The following is a 25,797-nucleotide window of genomic DNA, read 5'->3' on the forward strand; positions in this document are numbered from 1 at the left end:
ATTTTATTATTATTATTTTTATTTTTATAAAATGAAGCCAAAAAACTTAGAGATGTCCAGTGGTCTGTCCAAGGTCAACAGCTAGTAAGTGGTGGAGCTGAGTCTCAAGACGGGTCCCTTGAAGCAAAGCCCCCGCTTGCCCTGACTCGCCAGGAGAAGGTTAAGGGACCTCACTGATGCTGCAGTCCCCCTCCCCCACGGCGTCCCTTGCTGTGGTCTCCGTTACCCACGGTCAATCGTGGTCTGAACATATTAAATGACAAATTCCAGAAGTTAAATCGTGCAGCCAACCAAGTAGCCTGATGAACTCTCACACTGTCCCACTCTGTCCCACCCGGGACATGAATCTCCTGTCATCCAGCATGTCCACACTGTGTCCACTACCTACCTGTTTGTCACTTAGTAGCCGTCTGGGTTACCAGACTGACTGTTGTGGTATCATACATAGTATGTACTTGTGTTAGGCGGCCCCTTATTTTACTTCACAATGGCCTAAAGCCATTCATCGGACTTTCATTACAGTATATTCTTATAGGGGTTCTGTTTTTATTATTAGTTATTATTCTTCATCTCTTATTGTGCCTAATTCATAAATTCAACTTTATCACAGGTATGGATATATAGGAAAATGTAGTATATAGGGTTTGGTACTATCTGTTGTTTCGGCCAAAAGTTTATTTATCTGTGACCCAGGTGTAGGTAATTACTACCACCCACAGCCTCAATTCTGCCCCCATGCCCACCTTGCAGCGGGGTTCCAGATACCTCCTCATTCCCCAGGGGACCCACATCACTAGGGGTTAAGGAGCCTGTGAGTGTCACGGAAGGCCAGCCAGCCTCCTGCATTTTCTACTCACCATCCACCCACCCATCTCTGGAGTAACCTCCTGGAGCCATTCCATAGAAATTAATTCTGCTATAAATGAAGGCAACAATTTGGGTAATCAGTCCTGGTGACTTTGGAATTAGGATTCGTGTTGGAAGCCTCCATTTGTTTTCTCTGCTCCAGGCATTTAATGTTTCTGCAGATACCAATCTGTAGCCACAAGGGCCGGTCAGACCATCTCCAGTTTCTATTAGACATAGTTTGAAGTCTCTCCAAGGACCCACCAAAGAGAATTTTGCATATACCATATAAACTAAGTTTAAAGTCAGACCATCCCAAATATTCTCTTTACAACTGATAAAACTCTGTCCAGCTCTTTTCACATAACACAATAACAGACAGAAAATTAATTCTATTTACATCTAGTTCACAGGGAAGACGGCAGAGTTTCCCTGAGACAGCAGATTGCGTTTCTTCCCCAAACCCTCACTATTTCTTCCACATTCTTCTCTCCCATCCGCAAGCCTCTAGTCTTTGTGTCCATCTCTGTTTCTCTCTCTCTCTCTCTCTCTCTCTGTCTCTCTACTCATCCCCTTTACCCCCAGCCGCAGCAGCAGTTTCGGCCAAGAATTGTGCTGATTTTCCCATTCCTAGACCTTGTCACAGAGGGGCTCTCCCAGCTACACAAGCCAGAGGCCAGCAGGCACCCCCCCCTTCCTGATTAGAGCGCAGTCTGTGGTTACACCAGGGCACAACTCTGCTGTTGGCCTGCTCCCCTAAGAAGGAGTCAGTAATAGGGTGGTTGCCCTGATTTCAGATTGTGCCCATCACCCTTCAGTGCAGATCCATACCTGGACCCTGAAGGGGACATGCTGACTCCTGGAAGTAAGCCTGGAGTCAGAGTGAAATTGATAAACTGTGGAAGTGGCATTTATGAATCAGCTGAAACTTTAAAAAATGAAACCACTTGTGTTGCTCAAGGAAACCCCAGGGACATAAAAAGTCCTTAGTCCTTATCTATCTATCTATCTATCTATCTATCTATCTATCTATCTATCTATCTATCATCTATCGGTCCATCATCCATCCATCTATCCATCTTTCTATTTATCTATTTATTTATTTATTTGCTTTATTACAATTTGCCGATATTTTAAGCCATGGTTGGTCCACAGTTCCTTGTCAATCCAGTGTTTGTTAAGGGACAGGGATAAAGGAAGTCTATGATGTGATAAAACCTTTAGGCAGCAGTCTTAGCAAGCCCTTGGGGATCTACACAAATTGCCTTAATAAATGAATCCATTAACTACATGAAATCAGGCATTAAGTATAATGGAAATTCATTAAGTTTTGCTCCTTGTTATTATCTTGAAATTTTCCCCCCATTGATTTGAAAGAGAGAGGATGAGGAAGGAGAAAGAGAGAGAGAGTGAGAGGCATTAACTTGGTTCCGCTTAGTTGTGTACTCTCGGACAACACTCTATCCACTGAGCAACCCGGCCAGGGCTTAATATCTTTCTGTTAACTGTCAAGGGAGGGGATTCTCTCTCTCTCTCTCCCTCCCCCTCTCTTTCTCTTCACATGTGCGTGTTGGGAGATGGGAAAGATCAAGCCCAGTGCACTTCTTGTCATTGTTGTGTGCTAAGCCCAGCCCTTTGAAATTTGGGGCACTGGTGAAATTTTGGGAAAACCTGGAAATTTTCTTGCCATATCAGTGACACTGAGGTGAGTAGGACACCAGGCCTTTTGGAGCATCTGTGTTAAAAGGCTGACACATTTCGTCAGCTGTAGCTTCCGGAACTCTGACACATGAGCAGGATGGTAAGTGTACACTCTTGTCCAGGAATAGACAGTCACTTCACTGCGGTACCATGAGCAACACTGTGCAGCCCCTTCTAGGCACTAATTGGCTCTGGGAACCAGGGAGAGTCATTCACTCCTTTCAAGATGTTTCCTCTAATACTCCCCACCCTGCCTGCCTCCGAGTTGTCTGAAATGTTATGTGGGCTCAATGTTCACAGCATTATTTGGAGAGAAGAAAAATATGACCTGACTTGTAGGAGATGTGAGTAACTGGTTATGTGGAACTAGTCAAAGCCTGATCTGGTCTAGGTCAGCTTTGATTGAAAGCTTAAAATATTTTTTCAGTCGGTATGAAAATAGAATTCTTTATTCCCTCTCACATTGGCAGAAATAGACAAAGCCCCTCCCCTCATCACTGAAGCCACCAAGACAGCAGAGAAATGCGGGCAACAGCGGTAAAGCATGGCTGTGTATGACAGAACCCGGGTCATCATTTCAGGCTCCGTCCTCAGCTCAGCCACAGTTACTGAAGTGACATGTGTGAAGCCCGCTGTATATAGGAGACACTTGTACTCAGTTTGGCCCTGGTGACTAAGCTAGAAGGAACACTTACAGTTCTAAGAATCAAGGGAGGGCAAACATTGATTGTTTGTTTGCTTTTAACCCCTGTCACCTTTTACACTAGGGGTCGGGAAATTTTTTGGCTGAGAGAGCCATGAATGCCACATATTTTAAAATGCAATTCCGTGAGAGCCATACAACGACCCGTGTACATTACGCATTATCCAATAAAATTTGGTGTTGTCCTGGAGGACAGCTGTGATTGGCTCCAGCCACCCGCAACTATGAACATGAGCGGTAGGAAATGAATGGATTGTAATATATGAGAATGTTTTATATTTTTAACGTTATTATTATTTTTTATTAAAGATTTGTCTGCGAGCCAGATGCAGCCATCAAAAGAGACACATCTGGCTCGCGAGCCATAGGTTCCTGACCCCTGCTTTACACAGTGCAGAATACCCACAAAGGGAGATATTTTGCAAAGTGTATAAAGCCACTGAAAGTAGATGTATAGGCATTTATTAAGTGGTAACTGGATATGTGTCCTCAAATCCAGCATATATAACACCTTTGATTCCAAATACACTTTAAGTCCTTGCTCTCTGTTATCTCAAAGCTTAACTGTTCCTTACAGATATTATTTAACCAAGACCTAGTTAACTCAGAGTGCACATTAAATATTAAAGGCAACTACTAAAAGAAAAGAGATAGAATGCACTAATTCCAACCAGCAACTAGTAAAGATAAGGGAAATGTGATGAAATAAATAAAACTGTACTTATACAGAAGAATTCGGAAAAAAGGAAAAAATTGAAAATAAAAAGATGCAAAAAAATAGGTAGTAAAAATAAATCCAAATATATTTAAATCACAATAAATGTAAATGGGCTAAATTTACTAGCTACTGGATTTTTTTAAAAAATTCATCTACACTCTGATTACAAGAGACACATTTAAAACAATGACACGGAAAGGTTAAAAGCAAAAGGGTGAAAAATAAGTTTCAAATGTTAACCAGGCCCTAGCCAATTGGCTCAGTGGTAGAGCGTTGGCCTGGCGTGTGGGAGTCCCGGGTTCGATTCCCGGCCAGGGCACACAGGAGAAGCGCCCATCTGCGTCTCCACCCCGCCCCCTCTCCTTCCTCTCTGTCTCTCTCTTCCCCTCCCGCAGCCAAGGCTCCATTGGAGCAAAGTTGGCCCAGGCACTAAGGATGGCTCTGTGGCCTCTGCCTCAGGCGCTAGAATGGCCCTGGTTGCAGCAGAGCGAAGCCCCAGATGGGCAGAGCATCACCCCCTGGTGGGCATGCCGGGTGGATCCCAGTCGGGCACATGCAGGAGTCTGTCTGACTGCCTCCCCGTTTCCAGCTTCAGAAAAATAAAAAAAAACAAAACACACACAAAAAACCCCTCAAGTACAAAGAAAACAAAACCAAAGATCAAGGATAAAAGGAGTCACTGCATGGCGACAAGTGAAACAATCAACAGAAAGAGGAAAAAGTCTAAGCTTGTGTAATAATGACATAGCCTCAAAATATAGAAAACAAAATTTGAAAAATACATCAGGAGAAATTGACAAATCCACAACAATAGTGGGGGATTTTAATACATTTCTGTCACAAATGATAGAGCAAACAAAAGAATATGAAGGATTTAGAAGATTGAAGTACACAATTAACAAGTTTAATGGAATGAACACAGGAGACCTCTGTACCCAATGATTAGTGAGTACCATTCTTTCAAGGACTCCTGGAGCATTTATAAGAATTGATCTTGCATCAGTCATAAGGCAAGACTCAACACGAAAAGAACCATTTTGTTCAGACTATTCTTTGGGTAGAGTAGAAACCACTCCCACCCATCCCACTGGTGACAAAAACCCATTCAACTGTACCTTTTTAATGTTTACTAAAATCATCTTCTTCATTCCCGCTGTGTCTACATTAGTGCAGATGCAACACCTCTCACCTGGGCTGCTGAGACAGGCAGCAGTGGTCTCTCTTCTCCAGCACGGCTCTCTTTTAATCCCCTTCTGACCCTGTGGCTCGTGACCAATGAGTCTGACCATTACTCTCCTGCTAAAGCTCTCTGTGTCAGTGGGCTCCCTGCTGCCACCAGGATAAATAAAGCCCAGATCTCATCATGACCTATGAGTCTTTCCTCATCTGCTCCTCATCTGCCCCTGCTGCCTTTTCTCTTACTGACCTGTTCTTCCTGTAGCCCCCCCATAGCCTCCCACCCTGCCACATTCTTTCTTTTCCCTCCACCCCATCTACTGCGGCCTGGCTGAGTCATACTCACCCTTCAGAAATTTATCTCAGATATTTCCTCCTCCAGAAAGCCAGCTCTCACCCCCACACCCCAGCTCTCACCTCCCTCCTATCCCTCCACACCACACACACCAGTGTAGATTAGTTGATTTCCTAACGCTGCTGTAGCCACAGGGCATGGACTCTGGTTATGCGCTGGGTATAATCACCACGCTTGGTACCTGTCGGGATTGTTCTAAGGTCTCAACAGGGCTTCCTCCCTCCACCTCCCACCAAACTCTCTCCAAACTAGTCTTTCGTTTCCTTGAAACCACTACCTCCCTCCCAACCCCTGACTTTTACCCATGCTGTTCCCTCTCCCGAGAGCACTGTTCCTTTTCACGACTCACTACCCCGCTCTTTGGATTAACTCACACGTTTTCTTTGAGTCTTAGTTCAATTGCCAAATTCTCAAGGAAGCCTTTCCTGACTTTCCTTAACTGGGTCAGGTTCCTCCAGTTCTCGCAGGACCATCTCACGTCTCCTCAGAGCTCTTACTTCAGTTTTTAATTACATACTCATTCTTTTGGTTATTTAATTAATGTCATGACTGGGCTGCCAGCTTGGTGATGGTATAAATCAATGTCTTGCCCACCATGGTCTGGCAAAGTGCCTGGCATCTAATAGTCACTTGATAAGTATTTGCTGAATGAGTGAATGAATATAATTTAACAATGTTTACTTGACTGTCTCCTTTATTAGACCCTGGGCTATGCCTTCTCTTTCTAGATCCAGCGCTTAGCAAATGCCTGCACATAATCATGAGTATTTGTTGACGGAATATGAGGCCAGTTCCTTCTCGGGATGCTCGAGTAGAAACGTTTTATCAGGAGATTCAATCTTCAGGTATTAATGGAGAAACTAGGCTAAGAGCCTAAATATGTTTTAATTGGGCTAAAATGAGGCTAGACTATCCTGCCCTTGGTTAAAAGCAGGCTCAAACCTGGTTCCCATCTTGTAGAATATACTTCCTTATTTCTTCAGAAGACGTATTCTGGAAATTAAGAATCTAACAGAAGACATCAGACCCTTTGGTCTCTAGTCTGACCTTCTTATCGTCTTAGTCTGACCACGAGAAAGTGTGTGTGGTCTGGGAGAAGAATTCCAGGTTTTGTTATTGCTGCCAGGGCGTGTTGGTTTGGCAGGGCCTCACTCTGCACCCTCTGGTGAAGGAAAGTCTGCCTGAAGGCAGGGAGACAGTGTGTTCTCCTTCCTCTCTTTCCTCCACTCCACCCTCAGTGATCTGTGTCAGGTCGGAGGTAGGAATGCAGCCATGGCCAGCTGGCCCAGGATAGCAGCTCAGCTTGCTGCTCTCAAGCCAGTGCTGTTCCGTGGGCTGAAATCTCCTCTTCTAAAGTAGGCAGTAAACTGCGGATGTGGCCATGTGACAGACTTGATAGTGGTGTGCAGGAGATTGTAGAGCCAATTATTAAATATTCAAGAATTTTGCAAGCCAGTTGTTAAACCATCAGTAGCTTGCAATCCACCCTGGAGAGAATATTTACATTACAGAAATTGGCAAATGCTATAAATGAGAGCTTTCCCCTCCATTTCTATCCTTCCTTTCCCTTCCCCACCTCCTCTCTTTTCTCTAATAGGTGGTTTATCAACGTTATTATTAAATTTGGGTTTAAGTCCTGACCACACACTTGCTAGCAAGTTGACCTTACAGTGTGTCAGTTTCCTCATCTGCAGAACGGGATTCTGCAACAGTAGCTCTGCTCAGAGTTGCTCTGTGTTTCGTGATCATACATATAAAGTGGTGAAACTGGAAAACTTACGAGCATTCAATAGGTGTTAGTTCGGTTGCCATCCTCTAGATATCATATTGTTTACTTTTGTCAATATGTACCATTAATTTTGGATTGAACCAACTTGATTTTAAACATTGAGTACTATTTTGGAAATATTTGAAAAATATTTTCCATATATAGATTAGAAATGTTCATTATCACTTAGGTGTAATGATTGTCTCTTCTCATTTGCTTGGGTGCTGCCTGTGATGTACTAGTGATCAGTTCATGGTATATTTCATTGGTGTTTGTGCATTGCTGACTGTCCCAGGTGACAGAGAACCTAGGGTTCAATAGTCTTTCTTGCCTGTTCTTTCTTTTTTTTTTAATTGAGTATTGGGAGGCGGGGAGGTAGAGACAGACTGCCATATACGCCCCGATCTGGATCCACCTGGCAAGCCGCCTGCAGGACGATGCTCTGCCCATCTAGGACTGCTGCTTCACTGCTCAGCAACTGAGCTATTTCATCATCTGAGGTGAGGCCATGGAGCCATCCTCAGAGCCTGGGGCCAAACTGCTTGAACCATTCAACCATGGCTGCAGGAAGGAAAGGGAGGGGGCAGGAGGAAGGGTGGAGAAGCAGAGGGCCACTTCTTCTGTGTGCCCTGATCAGAAATCGAACTCGAGACTTCCACATGCCAGGCTGACGCTCTGCCACTGAGCCAACCAGCCAGGGCCTTGCCTGTTCTTTAATTTCAGATCATTCTAATTCTAAAAAATCCCCAAATCATTGATAATGAACTCCTCAGGCTTCCCAAATCAAATATTATTTGAGGGAGATCAAGGTGCCATACTCTAGAATGCCAACAACTTGTGCTCAGTGCCTGCCATGGGTAGAATCTTGCAGCTGTCCTGGAATTTTAGAAAAGAAAAAGAGAGAAAAGGAAAAGGAAGAAGGAAAGCCTGAAATCCCTAACCCACAATTATAAAATGCAAAAGCCTCTGAATACTAGGAAGTCCTTTCATAACTCAAATTGTGGCAGAATCTGACCCAAACTATCCTATGACGAAAATCTTTACTTATTCCACTTTGTGTTAATATTTATATCATCCAGTGCAGAATTAGTGACGTGTTTGATTATAGGGTACTGTCCTAGACCCCACTGGAGTTGTTTCATAATATACAATATATGTGTCATATTGCCTTTCTAAAATATCCAAAATTGTGGATTCTAATGTATATTGAGCCACATGGTTTTTCAGTTAAGGGATGCTGGACCTGTAGCAAATATCACAGCCTTTGCCTTTAAGGAGTTTATACTCTGGCCATACCAGACTCATCAAGCCATGTTTCAGAAAAGAGGGGCAGAAGCCTGGACCACGTGTAGCTGGCAGGAAGTGGGGAGGTATCACGCAACAGCTCAATCCCAGCTGTAGCTCTCATGTTCCTTAGCGAACAGTAGAAAATCTGAGCAGACACCCCCCCTCCCCCAAAGATCTTCTCCAATACCCTTTATTTCTTCTCTTGACTCTGTATCTTTCCTCTGCAGTCTGGCTTATCTATCTCCAAAACACTTCCCGCAATTGAGTGTTATTTAATTGGAGGTCAGGAATTCTTTTAAGTGTTTAGAGAAAACAGCCTCCACTCCGAGAGGGAAAATGGTGCACACCCTGGCACGGAGGCATGTTCTGTTCTGTCTGAACTTGAAAGGTACACCCCAGTCCAGAGCATCCTGCAGGCTCCAGCCATCCTGAGGATGTGCACTCATCTTAAATGGAAATATCCGTCCTGCAGACTGCAGCTTTAAAGCTGTGGGGCTTCGAGCCAAAAGCAAAGTGATTCTGCAGAGGCTGTAGCCGCCCTCGGCCCTTCACATAACCTTCTCCTACTGACGTGTCTCCAACAATCTTCTGAATCTGTTGTACAAATTACAATCTCTAGAACCAGCCCCGTGAGGACATTTCTTCCTCAGAGTCTGCTAAACTTCCAGCTCATAGGATGATGGTCTGTTTGCTGCATCTTCTTTCTTTTTCTTATCTCCTGACCCAGAAAATTTGGCTTCTCCAAACTCAGTCTTTTGAACTTTGTATTTGTTATCTCTTTGGAAATGCCAAGGGCTTGTCCTACTTTGTGTTTCCCAATAGCCTGCTTTGGACTTAGCCATTAATAATAAAATATGTCCATAAATAATAAAGTAGTAACCTTTTCTCAAACATTTACTATGTAGCAGGTATAGTCCTAAGTGTATCATACATTGTTTTAATTAATCCTCAAAGAAATTCTGTTAGGTAGGCATTACTTCTTTTTCTTTCTTTGTTCTTTAGGCTGGGAGGTAAAGGAATAGAGTAAAATTTTCTATTCAGTCGTTTACCCTAGTTGGTTCAGTGCCCCAAAGTTTAATTAATACAACAGGGATGCTGTCCTGAACTGAACTCAAGGCGTTTGCTTTTTTTTTTTTTAATTTTTTCATTGATTTGATAGGGAGAGAGGGGAAGGGTGAGAGAGAAAGAGAGGAGAAAATGGGGGTGGGGGGGAGAGTGAGAGAGGCATTAACTTTTTCCACTTAGTTGTTTCATTTAGTTGTACACTCATTGGTTGCTACTGGTATGTGCCCTGACTGGGGATTGAACCCACAACTTCGGCATGCAGGGACAAAGCTGTATCCACTGAACCACTCAGTCAGGGACAAGGAATTTGCTTTTTTATACCTCATTTTTCAGCTAAAGACTAGAGGCTTGGAGAATTTAAATAATTTTTCTAAGGTCACACCATTAAGTGAATGTTAGAGCCGAGATCCGAAGGGAGGGTTGAGTCTAGAATCCATGATTTAAAAAAATTGCCAAGAAATGTGGGAAAGAGAAGTAAAAACTCATTGAACTGAGTAATCCTTAGCTTCTCTATTCTTTTTTTTTTTTTTTTTTTTTTTTTTTTGCATTTTTCTGAAGCTGGAAACAGGGAGAGACAGTCAGACAGACTCCCGCATGCGCCCGACCGGGATCCACCCGGCACGCCCACCAGGGGGCGACGCTCTGCCCACCGGGGGCGATGCTCTGCCCCTCCGGGGTGTCGCTCTGCCACAACCAGAGCCACTCTAGCGCTTAGGGCAGAGGCCAAGGAGCCATCCCCAGCACCCAGGCCATCTTTGCTCCAGTGGAGCCTTGGCTGCGGGAGGGGAAGAGAGAGACAGAGAGGAAGGAAGGGGGGGGGGTGGAGAAGCAAATGGGCGCTTCTCCTATGTGCCCTAGCCGGGAAATGAACCCGGGTCCCCCACACACCAGGCCGACGCTCTACCGCTGAGCCAACCGGCCAGGGCCGCTTCTCTATTCTTTTTACCCCACCAGCCTCTAAACGACTGTGTTCTAAAGCAGATAATGGTTTTTTTCTTTGTTTGTTTGTTTGTTTGTTTTTAGCAAGTAAGTGAGAGGGGTGGAGGGAGAGAGATGAGAAGCATCAACTCATAGTTACATCACTTTAATTGTTCATCAATTGCTTCTCATATATGCCTTGACCAGAGGGCTCCAGCTGAGCCAGTGACCCCTTGTTCAAGCCAGTGACCTTGGGCTCAAGCCAGCAACCATGGGTTCATGTTGATGATCCCACACTCAAGCTGGCAACCCCGTGCTCAAGCCGGTGACCTCAGGATTTCTAACCTAGGACCTCAGTGTCCCAGGTCGATGCTCTGTCCACTGCACTACCACCAGTCAGGCACTAAAGAAGCTACCTGTTTTCATTGACTGGAGTCTTTGCAAGTTCCTACCTTGACACAGAACTGTTCTCCTTCACAGAAGTACATTGGCCTCTATTTTGTCACTCTCCTGCTTCCCTCAAATGGCCCAGTGTCATGTGAGTCTGTCTTAATCTTTGTCACAGTAGAGTCACTGGCCTTTGCTTATAAAAGCCCTGGGGCCAGGCCAGAGACCACTTCGGGGGGTTCCCAGTGAATGGCCCTCCTATGCACCGTGAGAAAGGCAAGTTCACACAGCCTGAGCGTCACAGACCAAGGCTTTGGCTTCTGCTGCTTCGTTAACTGCTCGTGGGCCAGCAAATCATTTAACGTCTCTGATCCTCAGCTGCCTCATTTGTAAGAGGAAGTTGTTAAGACTACTGGTCTGGCCCTGGCCGGTTGGCTCAGCGGTAGAGCGTCGGCCTAGCGTGCGGAGGACCCGGGTTCGATTCCCGGCCAGGGCACACAGGAGAAGCGCCCATTTGCTTCTCCACCCCTCCGCTGCGCTTTCCTCTCTGTCTCTCTCTTCCCCTCCCGCAGCCAGGGCTCCATTGGAGCAAAGATGGCCCGGGCCCTGGGGATGGCTCTGTGGCCTCTGCCTCAGGCGCTAGAGTGGCTCTGGTCGCAATATGGCGACGCCCAGGATGGGCAGAGCATCGCCCCCTGGTGGGCAGAGCGTCGCCCCATGGTGGGCGTGCCGGGTGGATCCCGGTCGGGCGCATGCGGGAGTCTGTCTGACTGTCTCTCCCTGTTTCCAGCTTCAGAAAAATGAAAAACAAAAACAAAAAATAAAAACAAACAAACAAAAAAAAGACTACTGGTCTGGTCATGGTGCCATGAGGAAAGAGTAGAGAAAGGCCAGCCCTGGCTGGGATGCTCAGTGAGCAGAACATCATCCTGGCACACTCAGGTCATGGGTTCAATCCCTGGTCAGGGCACACACGAGAAGCAATCAATGAGCACACAACTAAGTGGAACAACTAAGTGGAAAAACAAATTGATGCTTCTCTCTCTCTCCCTCCCCCTTCCTCTAATTCTCTCTCAAATCAATGGGAAAATTTTTTTTAAAAAAGGAGAGAGACTAGAGTAAGGCCTAGGAAGGGCCTGCCTACAATGAGTGTCTAGGAAATAGAAGGAATTGTTGTTAATAAGAGCTTATGTTTTGTGTATTGATTATTTACATTTTTAAAAGCACTTGGCCTTTTGCAAAGCACTGGAGCAAACCAGTATCTCTGGGTGCCTGCTGTGTAGACACTACATTAAGTACTTTCGAATCATTTGTATTTGCTATTCCTTTTATGACACGAATAGCTATCTATGCACTTTCCCTTTCTCTCTAGCCGAGAGCTGGGACGCAGGAAGGCTGAACAGCTAGCTTATCAAGGCAAATCTGTGGTTTAGCCCAGAATAAAATCCTCAGTCCTGAGACATTAGTTTACTGCGCCACCCATCTGCAGGGCCGCCTCCTTTCCGGGGGTCCCAGGCTCACTGAAAACATTAAATAAAAAAGACAAAACTCACATTTCTGCCAGACAGATGATATCCAGGCATCTCTGGAAGAATGCTTAGCAGTCCCGGCGTGCGGTGTTGTGTTTTAAGGCGCTTGGATACGGAAGAGGAATGTAAACTCCATGGAGCTCATTTCACGTGTCAGGGTCTATTCTGGTTCTTGAAAGTGGGCCACAGAGGCCCTGGCTGTGCCCGGAGAGCTACCCGCCAGCAGAGGCATCCAGCAGCAAGCAGGATTTACAAAGGGACCCAGCGACAGTCACAGCCAAAAGGCAGGGAGAAAATAGTCACCTGCTCCAGGCCCAGCCTTCCAGTGACTAGTTTTTGCAGCGTCTATATCAGGGTAGTATAAACCCTGCTTCCTTTTACAGTCTTTCTTTTTAAGGACTCTGGTTATTTTTAGAGGTTTGTTTTACTTGCCAACTCTCTTTGATCTCACATAGAAAGTCCAAAAGGGACCCTTCTCCCACTCGCACCGTTTGCCCTGTGTCAGCATGCCTGATAGCTCGCGTGGTCCTGGGATCAGCCACTGGTATTCACACACAGGTCCGCACACAAGCCCGCTGCTGGCAGGCACCAGGTGGGTTTTATAGGAAGGAGACGAGCAAGAGAGCATCACAGAAGGCTCCCGGAGATGAACGGGGTTCGATAAGGGATGAAAGCGTTCGCAGGTGGGTTGAAACCATGTGTCCAAGAAGCTAAACTAAAATAAATGTGCCTTGGGTTCTAACATCTCTAAGATAGTGCACTTTGCAGAGGACGGCATTTATCAGAAAACTCGCAAGGAAAGGTGGGTACCAATAACTGTGACAGGTCACTCCTTGGCCAAATGCGGCCTCTCACAGGTGTTCTCTTTCGTATTGGCAGGTAGCTCAAAGCGTGGTTTCCACTCCTCAAGATTTTCCTCCTTTTCTATTTCTTTTTTCTAACTGACCTTTCAAAGCCATTTATATCGCCCACTGTTCACTACTCCTCTCTCATGTTTTAGAAATCAAATGGGTGGGGTTGTTTGAAAAATGGAGAATTTCTGTTATTGGCCTTTGAAAACAGATTAGGCAAGAAAAGTACAGAGAAATGTCAGAGTGTCTTCTCTTAAGTTTCGAGGATGCCATGTTTTTGCACATAATTCTTCTCAACTTTTTAAAGATCCCACATTCCTTGGCTCCTCCTCGGTGCTGTTGGGTTCAAGGGGCTACTCTGAAATCCGATAACTCTCGACATTTAGATGGGTCCAGAAGGCAGAGCATTTCCCAATGTTTTAATGGTGTTGTATTCTTGAACCCTTAATGGTGTAATTAACTTTCCTATAGGTCTGTTTATATGAAATAAATAAATAAATAAGTGGGTATTGCTTTTCAAAATTGCCCTCCATAGGAGTTGTCAAATTTCACATTCTGTAGGGATTTAATTGACTTGATTTTTTTTAAAATTTATTCATTTTAGAGAGGAGAGAGAGAGAGAGAGAGAGAGAGAGAAGGAGGGGAGGAGCAGAAAGCATCAACTCTCATATGTGCCTTGACCGGACAAGCCCAGGGTTTCAAACCGGCGACCCCAGAGTTCTAGGTCAATGCTTTATCCACCGCACCACCACAGGTCAGGCCAACTTGATTATCAAAATAATACTTTGCGTAGTATTTTTAGCAAATGACTACTACGAGCTTGCCCAGGTCTAATTATGTCGGACCCACCATATCTAGAGGGGTTCTCATCACTTCCTTGTGCTCTGTCTCAGACCCAAATGTGTTTCTTGTGTAACATTTATGATCATTTGTGATTTTATTTGTTTGTTTACTTGTTACTGTCTCACTCCAGTACATCACATATACATACACACACACACATATACAACACACACACAAACATGTACACATAAATATGTACACATGCATACACACAGAAATGACACACACAGGCACACACACACACAAACGTGTACACACATGCTTACACACAAACGTGACACACACAATCACGCACGTGTGCGCGCACACACAGGACTGTAAGCCTCATGAGGACCCAGATCAGGTCTGTTTTGCTCACATTATATGTCAGCATGTAGATCTGTGCCTAACACAGAGTAATTGCTCAAAAAATACTTGGGAACGAGTGAATTCAAGAACTCTGTTCTCGTGCTCGCTTCGGCAGCACATATACTAAAATTGGAACGATACAGAGAAGATTAGCATGGCCCCTGCGCAAGAACTCTGTTCTCAAAGAAAGGTGCTGGGTTAAAAAAAACTCAACTAACTTACTAAAAATAATCCTTATAGGAAAAGTTACTGTTTAAGGTTACTTTCCCTTTTCTGTTGATCCTTTTAAGTTTGGTGAATAGCGTTTGTCCGAGAATTGTGTTTACAGGGCCAGTGGGTGGAAGCACTGGTTATCCACAGAGTGTGGATGAGGATTAGTGAGAGGTCCACCACGTTTGTCCTCTCATTTTCCCGTCTCCTGATCCATCTTCCCATATTTACTAAATGCTAATCAAGTACATGCCAGGCATAGTACAACAGGGTGGCAGTGTTCCTACCTCACAGGACTGCTGTGAGGACCAAATGAGATTGTAATTAACAGCTTGTATCAAAATATCTGACATACTAAGAGCCAGATAAATGCTGGCTATTAACATTATCATCAGAAATATTTATGGAGCAACTGTTATGCACCTTCTGTCTCAGAGACTCCAGAATAAGGAGAAAAGATACCATCTATACCACCAGGGGGCTTATGATGATGTATGTCGTCAGCTTTCTGTCCATAATATCAGTTTTCAGAGCTAGGGTCACATGGTAGTCTCTTTGTTTTGTTTTTTTTTGTTTTTTTTTGTTTTGTTTTGTTTTTTGTATTTTTCTGAAGCTGGAAACGGGGAGAGACAGTCAGACAGACTCCCGCATGCGCCCGACTGGGATCCACCCGGCACGCCCACCAGGGGCGATGCTCTGCCCACCAGGGGGCGATGCTCTGCCCCTCCGGGGGGTCGCTCTGCCACGACCAGAGCCACTCTAGCACCTGGGGCAGAGGCCAAGGAGCCATCCCCAGCGCCCGGGCATCTTTGCTCCAATGGAGCCTTGGCTGCGGGAGGGGAAGAGAGAGACAGAGAGGAAGGAGGGGGGGTGGGGGGTGGAGAAGCAAATGGGTGCTTCTCCTATGTTCCCTGGCCGGGAATCGAACCCCGGTCCCCCGCACTCCAGGCTGACGCTCTACCGCCGAGCCAACCGGCCAGGGCCTAATCTCTTTGTTTTATAGGTGGGGCGGGTCAGCTAGCCGTGAGGAAAGAAACAAAATATCAAAATTTTGAATAAAGAATCAATACTATTGATTTTTTTCCTTTTGCCTCAGACTCCTTGTATGGCTTGGCCCAGCACTGTTACTGAACCTTTTTATTATTATTTTTTTAATTTGATATTTCATTTGTCATTTTTTTCTTGTATGAAATTTGACTTTTAAAAAATATATTGCATTGTTCACCAAGGAAAAAAGGCACAGGACTCAAATAAATAAAATCCAAAATGAAAGAGGAGAGATCACCACAGACATCATAGATATACAAAGAATTATTGTAGAATACTATGAAAAATTATATGCCACCAAATACAACAATCTAGAAGAAATGGATAAATTCCTAGAACAATACAACCTTCCTAGACTGAGTCATGAAGAAGCGGAAAGCCTAAACAGACCAATCAGCAGGGAGGAAATAGAAAAAACTATTAAAAACCTCCCCAAAAATAAAAGTCCAGGCCCAGACGGTTATACTAGTGAATTCTATCAAACATTCAAAGAAGACTTGGTTCCTATTCTACTCAAAGTCTTCCAAAAAATTGAAGAAGAAGCAATACTTCCAAACACATTTTATGAGGCCAACATAACCCTCATACCAAAACCTGGCAAGGATGGCACAAAGAAAGAAAACTACAGACCAATATCTCTAATGAATACAGATGCTAAAATACTAAACAAAATACTGGCAAACCGAATACAACAACATATTAAAAAAATAATACATCATGATCAAGTGGGATTCATCCCAGAATCTCAAGGATGGTTCAACATACGCAAAACGGTTAACGTAATACACCATATCAACAAAACAAAGAACAAAAACCACATGATCTTATCAATAGATGCAGAAAAGGCTTTTGATAAAATACAACACAATTTTATGTTTAAGACTCTCAACAAAATGGGTATAGAAGGAAAATATCTCAACATGATAAAGGCCATATATGATAAACCATCAGCCAACATCATATTAAACGGCATAAAACTGAGGACTTTCTACCTTAAATCAGGAACAAGACAGGGTTGTCCACTCTCTCCACTCTTATTTAACGTGGTGCTAGAAGTTCTGGCCAGAGCAATCAGACAAGACAAAGAAATAAAAGGCATCCATATCGGAAAAGAAGAAGTAAAGGTATCACTTTTTGCTGATGATATGATCCTATACATCGAAAACCCGAAGGACTCCACAAAAAGATTATTAGAAACAATAAACCAATACAGTAAGGTCGCAGGATACAAAATTAACATACAAAAGTCCATAGCCTTTCTATATGCCAACAATGAAATATTAGAAAACGAACTCAAAAAAATAATCCCCTTCACGATTGCAACAAAAAAAATAAAATACCTAGGAATAAACATAACAAAGAATGTAAAGGACTTATATAACGAAAACTACAAGGCATTATTAAGAGAAATAGAAAAAGACACAATGAGATGGAAAAATATTCCTTGTTCTTGGATAGGAAGAATAAATATAATTAAAATGGCCATATTACCCAAAGCAATATATAAATTTAATGCAATTCCCATCAAAATTCCTATGAGATTTTTTAAAGAAATGGAAAAAAAAATCATCAGATTTATATGGAACTATAAAAAACCCCGAATAGCCAAAACAATCCTAAGGAAAAAGAATGAAGCTGGGGGCATTACAATACCTGACTTTAAACTATATTATAGGGTCACGATAATCAAAACAGCATGGTATTGGCAGAAAAATAGACACTCAGACCAATGGAACAGAATAGAAAGCCCAGAAATAAAACCACATATATATGGTCAAATAATCTTTGATAAAGGGGCCAACAACACACAATGGAGAAAAGAAAGCCTCTTCAACAAATGGTGTTGGGAAAACTGGAAAGCCACATGCAAAAGAATGAAACTCGACTACAGCCTGTCCCCGTGTACTAAAATTAATTCAAAATGGATCAAAGACCTAAATATAAGACCTGAAACAATAAAATACATAGAAGAAGACATAGGTACTAAAATCATGGACCTGGGTTTTAAAGAACATTTTATGAACTTGACAACAATGGCAAGAGAAGTGAAGGTAAAGATAAATGAATGGGACTACATCAGAATAAAAAGGTTTTGCTCAGCAAGAGAAACTGATATCAAAATAAACAGACAGCCAACTAAATGGGAAATGATATTTTCAAACAACAGCTCAGATAAGGGCCTAATATCCAAAATTTACAAAGAACTCATAAAACTCAACAACAAACAAACAAACAATCCAATAAAAAAATGGGAAGAGGACATGAACAGACACTTCTCCCAGGAAGAAATACAAATGGCCAACAGATATATGAAAAGATGCTCAGCTTCATTAGTTATTAGAGAAATGCAAATCAAAACTACAATGAGATACCACCTCACCCCTGTTAGATTAGCTATTATCAACAAGACGGGTAATAGCAAGTGTTGGAGAGGCTGCGGAGAAAAGGGAACTCTCATCCACTGTTGGTGGGAATGTAAAGTAGTACAACCATTATGGAGGAAAGTATGGTGGTTCCTCAAAAAACTGCAAATAGAACTACCTTATGACCCAGCAATCCCTCTACTGGGTATATACCCCAAAACCTCAGAAACATTGATACGTAAAGACACATGTAGCCCCATGTTCATTGCAGCACTGTTCACAGTGGCCAAGACATGGAAACAACCAAAAAGCCCTTCAATAGAAGACTGGATAAAGAAGATGTGGCACATATACACTATGGAATACTACTCAGCCATAAGAAATGATGACATCAGATCATTTACAGCAAAATGGTGGGATCTTGATAACATTATACGGAGTGAAATAAGTAAATCAGAAAAAAACAAGAACTACATGATTCCATACATTGATGGAATATAAAAACGAGACTAAGAGACATGGACAAGAGTGTGGTGGTTACCAGGGGTGGGGGGAGGGAGGACATGGGAGGGAGGGAGGGAGAGAGTTAGGGGGAGGGGGAGGGGCACAGAGAACTAGATAGAGGGAGGCGGAGAACAAGCTGACTTTGGGCGAGGGGTATGCAACATAATTTAATGACAAAATAACCTAGACATGTTTTCTTTGAATATATGTACCCTGATTTATTAATGTCATCCCATTATCATTAATAAAAATTTATTTAAAAAATATATATATATATTGCATTGAAATACTATTTATCTTGATTTCTGAGTAAATGTTCTACCTGAAGCAAGTGACTCCCTCGTCTCACACCAGCCCCAGCTCTTTTTTTTTCTTTTTGTGACAGAGACAGAGTCAGAGAGAGAGGGACAGATAGGGACAGACAGACAGGAAGGGAGAGAGATGAGAAACATCAATTCTTTGTTGCGACACCATAATTGTTCATTGATTGCTTTCTCTTATGTGCCTTGACCCAGGGGCTACAGCAGACCCAGTAACCCCTTGCTCAAGCCAGCAACCTTGGGCTCAAGCTGGTGAGCTTTGCTCAAACCAGATGAGCCTGTGCTCAAGCTGGCGACCTTGGGGTCTCTAACCTGGGTCCTCCACATCCCAGTCGGACACTCTATGCACTGCGCCACCGCCTGGTCAGGCCAGCCCCAGCCCTTTTAATGAGTCTGGTTCTCTAACCTCTCAAAAGTGAGCCCTTTGACTCTAGTTGAGGGTTATCAAATTCATGTACTTCTTATCCACTGTCAACACCCAGAGCAGCCCACCATAGATGGCTATCTTAACATCTGAAGTAGCCCCCTCTTTTGTTCTTGGTCCCCTCCAATAATTTTTATACATAAAGCCAGAGGGACTTTTTAAAACCCACATCAGGTCAGTCACACCCTTTTTAAAAACGTTCTGTGGCTTTCCATTTTCATAAACCCTTCCCACGGCCTACAAGATCCCGTGTGGCCTGGCATTGGCTCCTGCCACTCTGTCCCTTTGCCCACTGTGTTCCAGCCACTCCTGTCCTCTCTGGGACCCTTGATCCACCGTGGCCTTCTCCACGTGGCTGCCTTCATACAAACTGTTCACTTTCCAGCTACACCTGTCTCTAGCACTTTCCTCCTGTGGCCCTGCTCACCTTACAGATGGCTGCGGAAGCAGCAGCTCCTCAGGGGTCCACCCTGACCTCCTGATCTAGGTTCTGTCCCCATCCTGCTTTATTATTCTTTTTGTTGCCTCCTGGGTTTTTTTTTTCCGCAACACTTCCCATCATTTGCAGTTAGGTAAAGACCCATCCATGTGTCTACTTGTTTGATGTCTATCTCCCTCATTAGACTGGAAGCTTCCTGAAGGCAGCAGCCATGTTTAGTCCCTATCGTCTCCCCAGCCCCTAAACCATGCCTGGCACAGAGGACTTGCTCAAATGTCTCTAGACTGAATGAAGGAGGGAAGGGAATGAATGAATAAATCTGTCTTCAGCTTATAAAATCGTCACCTAAGGACACTGCCACATACTAAGGGACTTACTTTCATATCCCATTCTTCTCTGTGCCGTAATGAACTTTGCTCTTCCAAAGCAAGTGTTTTTCCCCTAGATTATTTTTATAGAAAAATGTAAAGCAAATATAGAGATAATTATTGATTCTCACCCATGAAGTCCCTGTTCCCTATCACCAACATCCTCCTGAGAGCCTGCTGCAGAATTCCTGTGAACCACAGGAAATAAGTCCACTAACCACTTGAAATGCTGCTGCAAAAATAGACCAGACTTGACCTTCTTCCTGTGGGGGGCCTCTCTGCTCAGGGCAAATGTTGCAAAGACATTTTATCTGCTCTTAAGTGCCCCCCCTTCAGTCATCCTCCCTGCAGCGTTTATCTGCACATGCTCAGAATCCTTTTCTCAGATTGCCCCCCACTGCCTAGGCCATCACCGGAGCAGATTGTTCATTTTATGATATATATGTGGTTTGAAAAGCTGATCATTTATAACCTGGCTTTACTCAATACATTAGGACCCCCCCATTAATAAACATAAATCTGCACTTCCATTTGTAGTAATTGTATAGGATCAGTATAGGGAAATGCAGAACTGTGTTAAGTAATCCCCTGTTAGTGAACATCTAGGTTGTGTACTGTTTGTCAGCATTATGAACACGGGGTCTGGGCTGGGCCTGGCACCTGTAGCCTCTACAAGTCTCCCAGGGGATTCCAGTGCAACCAGAGTGTGAGAACCTTGGTCCAGGGTAACCGTTCTTTCTACATCCAAGTAGAGGAAAAGAATTCAGCCTGGAAGGGAAGGGCTTGTTTGATTATTTTTCTCCTTTTAGCAAAGTCACTGAAATATCTCCAGATCCACTCTCCTTGTTTTCTTTAAAAGCAGTGGCCCAGGGGACACTGCCCGTTTTGATATGTTTATTTTTTTTTCTCTTTCTTTCCATTACTCATATTTCCTTTGCTCAATGATGGTTGGTCCCTGCTGGGGTGGGGGTGGGGGAATAAAACAGGTTGAGGCGGAATGAGTGACGGCCCCAGGTCCTCCTCGCCAGTTCTGCTGTGTGAGGCTGAGCAGGAGGGCTTCCTGCTCCGCAATGACAGGCTCGGGCGTCCAGCAGGCACATCGGCGGCCTTGACTTCCTCTGGACGGCTCCGAGGCTCTGCTTTGCTTCTTATGGTGGTGCCCGATGGAAAGGCCCAAATTTCTCTAAACGGAGCTAGAAACTAGTTCTGAAGAATGAACTGGCACCTAATCATAATTAAGAAGCCCATAATAGATGAACTCAGGCCTCCAGGGTGAGGAAGGTCCGATGGCTCAGAATTTTGAATAGGTTCCATTATGTTTCTGTTTCTCTCTGCCTCTTTTATTTTTTAATAAAGTTGTTCCCAGCTTTTTAAAGACCTGAGTACTTATTCATTCACTCGAAACATTTAATGAGCACCTACTATGTGCCAGACATGAGGACTATAGTAGAGAACAGGAAAGATTCAATAAGGCCCTCCTGAAGTTCACATTCTAGTGGGGAAGACTCACCCTAAAAGGGATTCCCAGTGAATTGAATGTTACAGCAACGAAGTCCAGGGCACCATGGGAGCCAGATAATAGGTTGACCTACAGAGCCTGGGAGATGAGAAGACTTCCTGGAGGAAGGGACATTTATATTCCTAGTGAAGAGGGAGAAGAAGTTATCAGGAAGAGCATGTGCAAAAGTCCTGAGCCTAGAAAGAGCATGTTTCATTTAGGGAACTGAAAATAGTCCGCCAGGGATGAGGAGAGAGGGCTGTGGCAGGGCCGTGACATGCAGAGCCCTGTAGGCCTTTTCTATAGGACTATGGAAAATCACTGAACCATGCAGGCTGGGGTGAGACATGGTCAGATTTACCTTTTTAAAATGTCACTGTGGCTGCTGAGTGGAGAAGTATTGGAGGAGAGGCAGAAGTGGGGAAACTAGATGCAATGGTCCAAGTAAAAGGTAGCAGGACCTCAGGTAGGATGGTAGGTGTGAGCGTAGGCCACATGTGATGTCCACTCTTCATAGCATCCGGAGGGGGATCTTGGACAAACTGGCCCAGTAGCCTTCTTTGAGACAGAGGGCAGTGTTTAGCCAATGCATCATACCAAGAGAAGAGCTAAACTTGTATTTTAAAACCCCAGCACCAGATATGCCAGGAACAATAATTTCCGGATGAGATCGTGCTACTTTGGGAATGTGGGGCTTACTGATCTTCAGTAGCAGATTGGAAGCGAGGCACATGTGTCTTAACAGATAACAAACAACGCTATGAAGCCAGAGTTCCTCTCTGCCCGGCTGGCCAGGCTAGGCATTAAGGACTTTGTCCCTGCTCCTCTCCATGCTGTCCTGACTCACCAGATGACTGGACAAGTCGTCTGTCCCTCAGCTGCATATGTCTGACCTTAAAAACTGAATTTCCGAGTCATGCTACTTACTTTATAAAACCTGCAAGACCGTGTCATCTCTGGGAGGTTTGAGGGCAGGTCAGACACTGGGGCAGGGCCGGGGGGGCGAAGAACAGACTCACAATACGCCTCTTGGCCTTATGGTTTGGTGGGGCTTGGTGACACCAGAGGAGATGGCTGAGGCCATCACCAGAGCTCTTCATTCATTCACTCAACAAATGGTTATTAAGGATCCATGCTCCTTCCTGTCCCGGTTCTCAGACAGTGAACAAAGCCTGCAGAGTCGTACCACCATGGAGCTCATATTCTAGCCATTTCCTGAGGTGCAGCCAGTGGCCCAACCCGCCTCCAAGCTCTCCTGGGCTTGACATTGAGTAAGAAGGCCCTAGACTTCCCTGGTGCCTGACCAGTGGTGGCGCAGTGGATAGAGCGTTGACCTGGGATGCTGAGGTCCCAGATTTAAAACCCTGAGGTTGCTGGCTTGAGTGCAGGCTAATCAGCTTGAGCAGGGGATCATCGACATGATCCTATGGTCACTGGCTTGAAGCCCAAGGTCACTGGATCAGCTGGAGCCACCCCCTCCTGGGTCAAGGCACATATGAGAAACAATCAGTGCACAACTACAGTGCTGCAACAAGTTGATGCTCCTCTCTCGCTCTCTAAAAAATAAATAAATAAATAAATAAATAAATAAATAAATAAATAAATAAATAAATAAAATAAAAGACTTCCCTAGTATTGACTCCATCAGTGGCTGCTAACAAAATTGAACTTCCAGTTTGCAAATATGCCAGGCTTGCTCTCACCTCCAGGCCTTTGAACTTGCTTCTCCCTTGGCCTGGACCTCTCTTTGCCAACATTGCCACCCAGCCCGCACTTGCCCCCAGGATATTCCTATTTCTCCTTTAGACTTCCCCTCAGATCTACTCAGACAGACTTCCTGTCCACTGGCCCCAGGCCAGGCCTGGCGCCCAGCCCTAGTCCCCTTGCCCCTCTGTATTTCACTGGAGTATTGCTGGACTGTTTCTCCCCTTGACCTGGCTCTTTGAGGGCAGAGCCCTTGTCTATTTTTCCCCCTCCAGAGTCCTGCACAGGCCTGGTACATAATATGTGCTTAATAAATATTTGGTGAAAGAAAGGCGGGAGGGCAGGGCAATGCCAGTCATGCCAGGCTGAACGGCTCACTGGTTTTGCTGAAAAGGCCCTCTGTATACTTAGAAGTGCCCCAGGACCCAAAGCCTGAGAGCCTATACCAATTTGCCAGTCCCTGTACTGACCCCGAGTATGAGTATCTTTGACTAAGTCAATCTGAAATGAATCCTGTGTATTTTCTAAAGCCATTTATTGACCCACACCCCCAAAACTAACAAACTGACCAGAGAGAGGAAGAGCCTAGGGAAGAGATGAGGTTGAATCAGTCTCTTATTATTCACTAATTCATTCAACAGATAGTTACTAACTACTGTGATTTATCAGACACTGAGGATACAGAGGCAAACAAACAAAGGAAGCAAAGCCCCTGCTTTCACTATCTATTTTTTAGTTTTATAAAGGTGAGCAGCGGAAAAGGAAGTCTGAAACAGGGCCCCTTCCTGTATCTCTCTGTTGAAATCAGATTGGGGGTAGCGGTAGGAAGAGAGTGCACCAGGAGACAGGGAATGCACCCTTAGTCAGTAGACCAGGAGACAGGAGTGCACCCGTAGTCAGTGGACCAGGAGACAGGGAGATGTCTCTGAGGAAGTGACATTGAGCATCAGCTTTGAAGATGAGCAGGAATTCAGCAGGTGGGTTTGGGGTGTGTGCAGGGCCACATGCTTCCAAGTCTGTCTTACCAGCTGGAGGAGACAGTATGGTCTTTTCATGAACGAGGAGCTGGTGCATTTCAGGGAAGAAACATCAGGCTGGTAAACTTTCTTCTAGTTGTTAGCCCAGAATAGGCCAGGGACTTGAAATAATCCACCAGTTGTCAGGGGCATGCGAGTTAATATAATTTATTTAAAGGACAAATGCTTCTAAGAGGGCCAGGGTTGCCTTCATCCTGAACCTATCCTGATCTTGCCAACCCAAAATTTGTTGTTTCCTCCTGTAATCACAGTGATTTGCAGCCTCTGGTTGGCCTCCCTAGTAAATTTTCAACTCCTGAGGGAAGAACTGGATCTTACGTACTCCCTTTCCCCATCGACACACACTTGCACTTAGTAGATATCAGTGATATTTGTTGGTGTTTATTAAATCGAATGACTAAGACTTCTGGCTAATACTTTGGAAACATACCTACTTTTCAAAGAGTTTTGATTTGGGGGACGGGAACAATAACTTTGGAGCATAGAACTCTTGCAGGGGACCCATACCCGAGTGGTTCTATGGAGAATGTTGAATGCTATAAGGCTTTTCAATGCAGGGGGCGGGTAAGGGGGGCGGAATGAGAGAAGGAACCTGTGGGGGTGCAGAAAGGAGACAGGGCAGTGAGGACTAACTGGACATTTGGTTCTTGGGGTCGGTGGTTATAAAATCATCTTTCATGCTCCCTCCAAAACTAGACCGCAGATGTCCATGTTTGTTCTGAGATGTCTGCTATCTCATTGGTTAGTTTCCTGATTTGGGATTTGGTTGGGGCATCTTATTTCCTTTGTCATTTTCTTTCTTTGAGGGGGTTTATTTTCTATATGCAGAATGTTTTATCCTGAGTAATCTAGATGTATGGGTAATGCAGATACAATGGGTTTTTTGGTTACTATTTAAATTAGTATTTTTAAAGTCGTATCAGTGTTCAGTTGGGAATTCATATCAAGCAGAAACTAAGTATAACTACTGAAAATATAAAATCAGTATTGCTTGCCACAGAAGGTGGAAATAGGGTCCACATGAACCATGTGATGAAATTTTTTAAATAAAAAGTATATAACTAATTAAGTCTAATTTGTGTGTCTCTTTAAGTACATCGGAGATAGCTCAGGATTTCTTGCGTGCAGCGGCACTTCAGCGTAAGTATCATTCTCATGTTCACAGGTGAGAACAGGGTGAGGAGCTGTGTTCGTGGGAATGACGATTGACTTTGATGTCTGCGAGTGGAATACTGGAGCTAAAAAGTAGAATTGAAAGCGAGACTGGAGATGACTAACTTTTAAAATAGATTCTTACTATGTACTGTTTTTGTAAGTAAAGATAAAATCTAAAGAAGTATGAGAAAACAAAGCAAAAAAAGCAAAGTTAGAAAGAGCTCTGAACTAAG

General features: G+C 44.2%; 1 protein-coding gene, 1 non-coding gene and 1 pseudogene across 9 annotated transcripts in view; 1 reads left to right on the forward strand and 2 right to left on the reverse strand.

Moving 5' to 3' along the window:
* Positions 1-25,797, reverse strand: part of FGF1 (fibroblast growth factor 1) — a 107,853-nt gene that overhangs the window by 23,160 nt on the left and 58,896 nt on the right. The window contains exon 1 of one of the 8 annotated variants that reach the window (XM_066387984.1): positions 12,478-12,761. The exons of 6 other annotated variants lie outside the window; for them this stretch is intronic. The gene's annotated coding sequence lies outside the window, so the exon portion shown is untranslated. Of the gene's footprint in view, positions 1-5,157; positions 5,387-12,477; positions 12,762-25,797 lie in introns of those variants that run through there. One more of the 8 variants, XM_066387990.1, reaches the window with a different exon arrangement.
* Positions 9,549-9,673, reverse strand: LOC136377913 (small nucleolar RNA SNORA36 family; annotated as a pseudogene).
* LOC136377810 (U6 spliceosomal RNA) lies at positions 14,595-14,698 on the forward strand. Its single transcript, XR_010746439.1, has one exon. It is a non-coding gene; the product is annotated as a U6 spliceosomal RNA (small nuclear RNA).

Source organism: Saccopteryx leptura, chromosome 6 (genome assembly GCF_036850995.1).
Source record: "Saccopteryx leptura isolate mSacLep1 chromosome 6, mSacLep1_pri_phased_curated, whole genome shotgun sequence".
In the NCBI taxonomy this organism is placed as follows: domain Eukaryota; kingdom Metazoa; phylum Chordata; class Mammalia; order Chiroptera; family Emballonuridae; genus Saccopteryx; species Saccopteryx leptura.